Genomic DNA, 8,512 nt, shown 5'->3' on the forward strand with positions numbered 1-8,512 from the left:
GTCGGCGGGGTCCCTGGGTCCGAACTGCTGTGGCTCTGGACCGTTTGCGCTGTTAAGAGCGCGCCGTGTTTCCACCTCACCAGACCGTGGACGTTTTAGTTGTTTGGCACTACTCACTGTTATGTTTATTAAATTCTGTTATCCTTTTGAACCGTGCTCTGCTTATTTCATGCTTGGTCCTTTCAAACACTTGGTCGGTTCTCTGACCGCGTCCGAAACATAACACATTTCTACATAAATTCAGCATTATTTCATCATAAAAGAGGGAGGAAGCGATCAGAACGCCGTGGCTACACTAGCTGATGTGTTCACTGTGCGTCCGTCATTTCAAAGCGTCACGGAGTGTCGCCTCGTTTCTGCTTAAACTGACTTTAGAATTATTTAACAGGTTTTACTTTGTCATCTGATGGTTAATAATCACATTAATCCATTCGATCGCTTTAGGTGAAGAGAGTCAGACTCAGAGAGTCAGACTCAGACGAGCTGCTGTGGTCCGAAATGACGCATGCGCAGTGGAGGCAGGGTGAACTGATTTTAAGGGGGGAACCATTGGTGTGTGACACTGGTACAGCTCAGTGTAAATCCTGGTGAACGTCTCATCTACTCCATCATCAACGCTTCATATCTCTGGGTAATTGTTTCCAAACGGAGCGACCGCTTCAACCGGGAGTCCGGCCATCGTCAGGAAAATATATATGATGAACGATATTCATGTTTTGCGAGACCCGCGTTCACGTTATGTGGGTTTTATGCATGGTTTGCAGCCAAACTATTAACAGTTTGTTGATATTCACGGTTTGCATAAATTTTCATTAATGGTTTGTGGATAATTCACGATTTGCAGCAGATGGATGTTTTGGGGGTCACCAGCCTCATCCCTCATCTCAGTCACCTCAAACAGACACCAGTAGTTATTCCACTGCCCACAACACACTGTTATCACATTCAACTAGACCCACTGTCATTATTTAAACACCTGTGATCATTAAACCCAACCATTTTAGATAAATTCTGATTTTAGTTGATGTTACAATCATTAGATAATTTACAGGTTCCTGTGGACTACATATAAAATACATATCCCATATAAATAGAAATACATGTCAAAGTAGTGTCTGCGATTTTGTAGAACTGGAGATTCTACTAGTAAAATCTCCAATCGGAAACTACTAGTAGAGTCTCCGATTGGAGAGTCTACTGGCAGAATTGGAAACTCAACCCAATCGGAAATGCTAGAGACTCCGATTCTATCAAGCCATTCATCATCATGACAAGATGATCTCTAGACATAGAATGGCAGCAATACCTTACTGTGTAAATTTGACAAAAATCTGTCATATCAGCTTCACATTAGAGTCGCACCATGCTGAAGTAAAAAAAAGACATGGATGACCTCTAATTTCCTGCTTTTAAACTCAGATAAAACTGAAGTTATTGTACTTGGCCCCACAAATCTTAGAAACATGGTGTCTAACCAGATCGTTACTCTGGATGGCATTTCCCTGATCTCTAGTAATACTGTGAGAAATCTTGGAGTCATTTTTGATCAGGATATGTCATTCAAAGCGCATATTAAACAAATATGTAGGACTGCCTTTTTGCATTTACGCAATATCTCTAAAATCAGAAAGGTCTTGTCTCAGAGTGATGCTGAAAAACTAATTCATGCATTTATTTCCTCTAGGCTGGACTATTGTAATTCATTATTATCAGGTTGTCCTAAAAGTTCCCTAAAAAGCCTTCAGTTGGTTCAGAATGCTGCAGCTAGAGTACTGACGGGGACTAGCAGGAGAGAGCATATCTCACCCATATTGGCCTCTCTTCATTGGCTTCCTGTTAATTCTAGAATAGAATTTAAAATTCTTCTTCTTACTTATAAGGTTTTGAATAATCAGGTCCCATCTTATCTTAGGGACCTCGTAGTACCATATTACCCCATTAGAGCGCTTCGCTCTCAGACTGCGGGCTTACTTGTAGTTCCTAGGGTTTGTAAGAGTAGAATGGGAGGCAGAGCCTTCAGCTTTCAGGCTCCTCTCCTGTGGAACCAGCTCCCAATTCAGATCAGGGAGACAGATACCCTCTCTACTTTTAAGATTAGGCTTAAAACTTTCCTTTTCGCTAAGGCTTATAGTTAGGGCTGGATCGGGTGACCCTGGACCATCCCTTGGTTATGCTGCTTTAGACGTAGATTGTGGGGGGGTTCCCATGATGCACTGTTTCTTTCTCTTTTTGCTCCGTATGCATCACTCTGCATTTAATCATTAGTGATCGATCTCTGACCCCCTTCACGGCATGTCTTTTTCCTGTTTTTTTCCCTCAGCCCCAACCAGTCTCAGCAGAAGACTGCCCCTCCCTGAGCCTGGTTCTGCTGGAGGTTTCTTCCTGTTAAAAGGGAGTTTTTCCTTCCCACTGTGGCCAAGTGCTTGCTCATAGGGGGTCGTTTTGACCGTTGGGGTTTTTCATAATTATTGTATGGCCTTGCCTTACAATATGGAGCGCCTTGGGGCAACTGTTTGTTGTGATTTGGCGCTATATAAGAAAAAAGTTGATTGATTGATTGATTGAAGTGATCACAGTAAGAAAGTAAGAACTTGTATCAACAGAAACTTTACTGGTAGAGTCTCCGATCGGAGTCTCTACTGGTAGAATCTACAATTCTATCAAACCGCAGACTCTACTTTGACATACAGTATATATACGAGGTCTGTCAATAAAGCAACGGTCCTTTTTATGTTTTTCAAAAACTATATGGATTTCATTCATATGTTTTTACGTCAGACATGCTTGAACCCTCGTGCGCATGCGTGAGTTTTTCCACGCCTGTCGGTGACGTCATTCGCCTGTGAGCACTCCTTGTGGGAGGAGTCGTCCAGCCCCTCGTCGGAATTCCTTTGTCTGAGAAGTTGCTGAGAGACTGGCGCGTTGTTTGATCAAAATTTTTTCTAAACCTGTGAGACACATCGAAGTGGACACGGTTCGAAAAATTAAGCTGGTTTTCAGTGAAAATTTTAACGGCTGATGAGAGATTTTGAGGTGATTCTGTCGCTTTAAGGACTTTTCACGGTGCGAGACGTCGCTCAGCGCTCTCAGCCGCCGTCGTCAGCCTGTTCAAGCTGAAAACCTCCACATTTCAGGCTCTATTGATCCAGGACGTTGTGAGAGAACAGAGAAGTTTCAGAAGAAGTCGGTTTCAGTATTTTATCCGGATATTCCACTGTTAAAGGAGATTTTTTTTAATGAAAGACGTGCGGACGGGTCCGCGCGTCGGGACGCAGCCGACGCGGTGCGGCGGCACAGGAAAAACACCTCCGTGTTGATAACCATTTGTAAAATCCAGGCGGCTTTTGATGGCTTTCAGTGGAGTGAGTATATGAGAAATTGTTTAACAGCAGGACATGTTCCAACTTGTCCTTAAGGCTTTCAACAGAGGTGTTTTTCCTGTGGCGGAGCGTTGCGTAGCCGACGAGCGGACCCGTCCGCGCGTCTTTCATTAAAAAAATCTCCTTTAACAGTGGAATATCCGGATAAAATGCTGAAACCGACTTCTTCTGAAACTTCTCTGTTCTCTCACGACGTCCTGGATCAATAGAGCCTGAAATGTGGAGGTTTTCAGCTTGAACAGGCTGACGACGGCGCCTGAGAGCGCTGAGCGACGTCTCGCTCCGTGGGAAGTCCTTAAAGCGACAGAATCACCTCAAAATCTCTCATCAGCCGTTAAAATTTTCACTGAAAACCAGCTTAATTTTTCAAACCGTGTCCACTTCGATGTGTCTCACAGGTTTAGAAAAAAGTTTGATCAAACAACGCGCCAGTCTCTCAGCAACTTCTCAGACAAAGGAATTCCGACGAGGGGCTGGACGACTCCTCCCACAAGGAGTGCTCACAGGCGAATGACGTCACCGACAGGCGTGGAAAAACTCACGCATGCGCACGAGGGTTCAAGCATGTCTGACGTAAAAACATATGAATGAAATCCATATAGTTTTTGAAAAAAAAAAAAGGACCGTTACTTTATTGACAGCCCTCGTATGATCAATAAGCATACACACACTCACACACATGCAGGAGCAAACATAAGATAAGAGGAACTTTATTTATCCAAAAGGGGATTAAGTCAGTCAGCTCATCAATTTACCACAGACTGATGCAGTCTGACTGTTTGAGGGATCCGTGTGCGCGCACTGATCCAGGACTGGTGTCAGCTGGCTCATTGGATCTGTTTCTACTCATCCTGACTCATCTGAATGCTCCTGCTTTGGATTCGTTGATCTCAGCTCAGTCATTTATCCCGGATGTCTGAATCCTACGTTTTGTGCAGCGGGGCCCAGGTCTTGGAGCTAACCGCCGACTCCACGTGTGCATCCATGTGCTCAGTTTGTACACCATATCTTTACAAACTCTTTGTGTGTTGAGGTGAATCTCGGGGTGAGATTTGATATCGATGCCATTATCGATTCTGGGTATCAGTCCGGGTTTTTTTTTTCATTGATTCTTGATCAGTTTTGTTTGTAGAAAAATGTACACAGGTTTTTAGTGTCATTGCAGCTGTTTTCATTGTTGCCAAGTTTGGTGTGATGACGTTAAGGGTGACATCATGGCGTGCTTTTGCAGCATCGAAGTTTAAAAAAAAAAAAACAGAAATACACAAATGATCGTGTCTGATACAAACAATTCCAATGGACTGAGAAATTTGGAATCAGTTCTTGATTCCCATCCGTCAGTGAAACTTGGTACAAAAGGTCAACTCACTCAAACCTCAGACAGGTTTGATGTTCAGCGGGTTTCAGTTCTCATTTTGGCCACCAGGGAACAGAACGTGAAATCCAGCACTGGCAAGAACTCGACAAAGTCTCAGTGGATCTTGATCAGACTTGCAGCTGTAGATTAGATCTTGCCGGAGTTTTCAACCTCCAGCTTCAGAAAGTTAAAGCCCTCACATGTACTGCTTCTACCTGTGCACCCAAAACAGGTGATCTCAATAATTAACTCATCTGCCTGAAGGGTTGAACTAATTACAATCAGCTGGTTTATTAGGAAGATGGAACAAATATGTGGTTGGACTTGTACTTTCTGAAGCTGCCGCAGACTGTTTGTCTCTGTGGTGGAGGTTCAGGTCAGTATTTATCTTGTTTTAATCAGCAACATAAACAAAATGCTCTTCTGATGTTATAAGAAAAAATTTAATAATTTTATGTGAAAGAAACATGAAGGTGTCCTGCAGGTCAAAGGTCAGGAGGATAGTGATGTTTGGAGGCTTTTAAGTTCCGCCGGGAAGAAAACAGAAAAACAACCGTTAACAAGCTTCCTTTTCTCTGTGACTTCCCAGTTAGCAGATGGTGATTGTTGGAGGTGTGAGGGGTTCTCTGCTCCGTGTTCTCTGACACGTCCTCAGCATCAAAGGAGAAGCTGACGAACAGAACCCGGCCTCTGTGACGAGGACCAGAGGTCCCGCTGAGACGAAAAGGCTGCGACTGCTGAGTGATTATAGGATCATCCAGGAAGAGGAGTGCAGGAAGAGGTGGAGACAACGGGACATCGGCCTTTCAGGCGGAATCACAGCGTAGCTCCTTTTAACAAGGATCTTACTCAACGTGTAATAACAACTCGTGTTTACAGGAAGCATTCTGAAATGATGGTTATTACATCATCATGATCAATTCCTAGATTGAAATCATCAGAATAGAAAGCAATTCATCAGAACAATTAAATCCTTTCATCAAAGATAAGAATGACTGTAAAATTAATTAGACTGGTTAAAAAAAAAACAGATTAACTTTTGTTTTTTTGTTGTTTTACATAAACTGGTTTAAAGGAGCTCAAAGCATTTTCCATGGTCAGGTTCACCAGTTAAGCAATTGTTTTTCTTGCCTCCACCAGGGGGTGCTATTACTAAGCGGTGTCGAGTGCCTTTATTAGAGGGAGTGGCGACATCACGAGTCGAAAAAATCGATCACGTGTCTAATGGTGCCATCTTGGGGCAAAAATAGCGTTGGCTGTTAATGCATCTGCATGTAAATTCAGCTATTTTATTTATTTATTCGCTGAAAATGTCAGGTTGTTGTGCATTTGGAGCCACAAATTGTCACAACAACGGCTTCAAGATGTACAGATTAGATCCGAACAGAAGAAACATTTGGGAAAATAAAAGCTGTGTGGGATGGAAGCAACTTCATCATCAAAACTTTGAGAGGTAAATTTATTGTTCAGTCTCATGTACAGTAAAACTCACCTAAACCGTCATCATATAAACCAGATATTCACAGTCACCAGACAAAAAAAGTCCCAAAGTTTTTGTATTGTTTTCCATGTAATAAACATCATATATAACAGATTTTGTATAACGGATTTTTCGCTCACATCAGACAAAATGTCCCGTCCGATCACAATGTATTTCCATTAAAAACCCCGAGCAGTCTGGACGTGCAGACGTACAAATTAAAGTTCAGCTCTGACACTCGCCGATTTGTGGAAAATGGGACCGGAGTCATTTCTGTGATTAAAAGTCCGACCGTTTTAATTTTTTCAAACTGTGCACAGACTTGGACCTGCAGCCTGACGTGCACCTGTTAAATCAAACACAAAAGACTGTGATTTGACACTTTTCTGCATTTAATCCTTCATCTCCCATCATATTATAATAGTTTTTGCAGTGCGCACGCTGATAAATGGATCAGACAAGTCTGCATATTTACAGCACAAAGTCTGTTAAAGATGAAAATGTTCATCTTACCTTTGATTTAGAGGTGATGATTGTAGAAAGAAAAGCTTGTTGAGGGTCAAATTAATCCCGAATAAAGCAAAATCCAGAGACAGAGAACTGTAAAACTGTCACACACGTCACACGGAGTTACAGAGCTGCTGGCTTTAAATTAATTAAATAAATCATCATAAATTGTAAATTTGATAGCTTAACTATTTTTATATTTATTTTGATAGCATCTGAACCTGGATGTGTTTCTGTATGTGGTTAAATGATTTTAAAAAATGTTGAAAACATTAAAGGTTCATTCAGTAGTTCAGTGCAGTTGGAACTAAAATGGCGCCGTGTTGAGTTGATGCTACTCTCGTTATCTAGGCGCTCGAGGTCGGTACTTTGTTGCTTTTCTGTGAAAACAAAAGCTCATCAACAAAATAACTAAAGAAACAAAGAGCAAAAAAACGTGCTGTCTCATGTTTTATTAAATTAAATGGTAAATTTGTTGCTTAAGAAAAATGTTTGTTGTGGCAGCACTGTGCTGGATATAACACTATACGTTACTGAAACAGCAAACTTTCCTGGAAAATAATTTTTTTTACATCCATTATTAACAAGCATCATTTGGGGAATGGTGTAAAAACGAAGAAGTCAAGGCTGGGAATCAGACTTCTGGTGGTATTTTATTTGTTCCAGTTCATAAATTACAGTTGTCTTTGAATTCAGGATATGAAACGTACAGTGAGGAAAATAAGTATTTGAACACCCTGCGATTTTGCAAGTTCTCCCACTTAGAAATCATGGAGGGATCTGAAATTTTCATCTTAGGTTCATGTCCACTGTCAGAGACATAATCTAAAAAAAAATCTGGAAATCACAATGTATGATTTTTTAAAAATAATTTATTTGTATGTTACTGCTGCAAATAAGTATTTGAACACCTGTGAAAATCAATGTTAATATTTGGTACAGTAGCCTTTGTTTGCAATTACAGAGGTCAAACATTTCCTGTAGTTTTTCACCAGGTTTTCACACACTGCAGCTGGGATTTTGGTCCACTCCTCCATACAGATCTTCTCCAAATCTTTCAGGTTTGGAGTTTCAGCTCCCTCCAAAGATTTTCTATTGAGTTCATCCTCTAAACATGGTAAGTGGAGTTGATTCCAAAAAGCTCTATTCTTGTTGTGAAAGTGTCGTGACACGGACCCACAACAGGGGGCGTTAATGAACGGACAATGGAATAGCCAAAAGGTAACAATTTAATGTTGTGAATCACACAACGATGTACAGACAATAACAATACAGTGACTGTCAATCATACACCAGGTGACGTGTGGGCAGGCTCGACGATAGAAGACGCCTGGCAAGAGAAAAGCCGGATCCACACAGCTTCCACCGCCAACGGAGCTGAAGAACACCGGAGCCGCCAAGCCCTGCGTCCCAGGTGGCCGCTGTCTTCAGCAGTCAGACCCGGTACTGCTGGCAGAGAACAGAGACAGTCCAGATGAGTGTGAAGTCGCACACTCAGTAATCCCACAGTCTGTATTCAGTAAAGGAGGGAAAACCTCCACCTCCAATCACACACTCGTGCAGCTCCTGTCTAACCACTTATCTGGTTGGGGTGTGAAGCGAAGCCGTCGCTGATCACACCAAACGCCAATCCCACAGATAAGGACACACCACAGGAAAACGGCTGCAAAGAAGTTCAGATTAATACTCAATGTTTTGAGTCAGCAGAGAAAATTACCTGATTGGTAGTTGATTTCTCGGCGAGGAGGTGGAGTTGCAGTCCGGCCTTTGTAGTGGTGGTGATGGGTG

The sequence above is a fragment of the Thalassophryne amazonica genome, chromosome 8, assembly GCF_902500255.1.
Source record: "Thalassophryne amazonica chromosome 8, fThaAma1.1, whole genome shotgun sequence".
NCBI classification, from domain to species: domain Eukaryota; kingdom Metazoa; phylum Chordata; class Actinopteri; order Batrachoidiformes; family Batrachoididae; genus Thalassophryne; species Thalassophryne amazonica.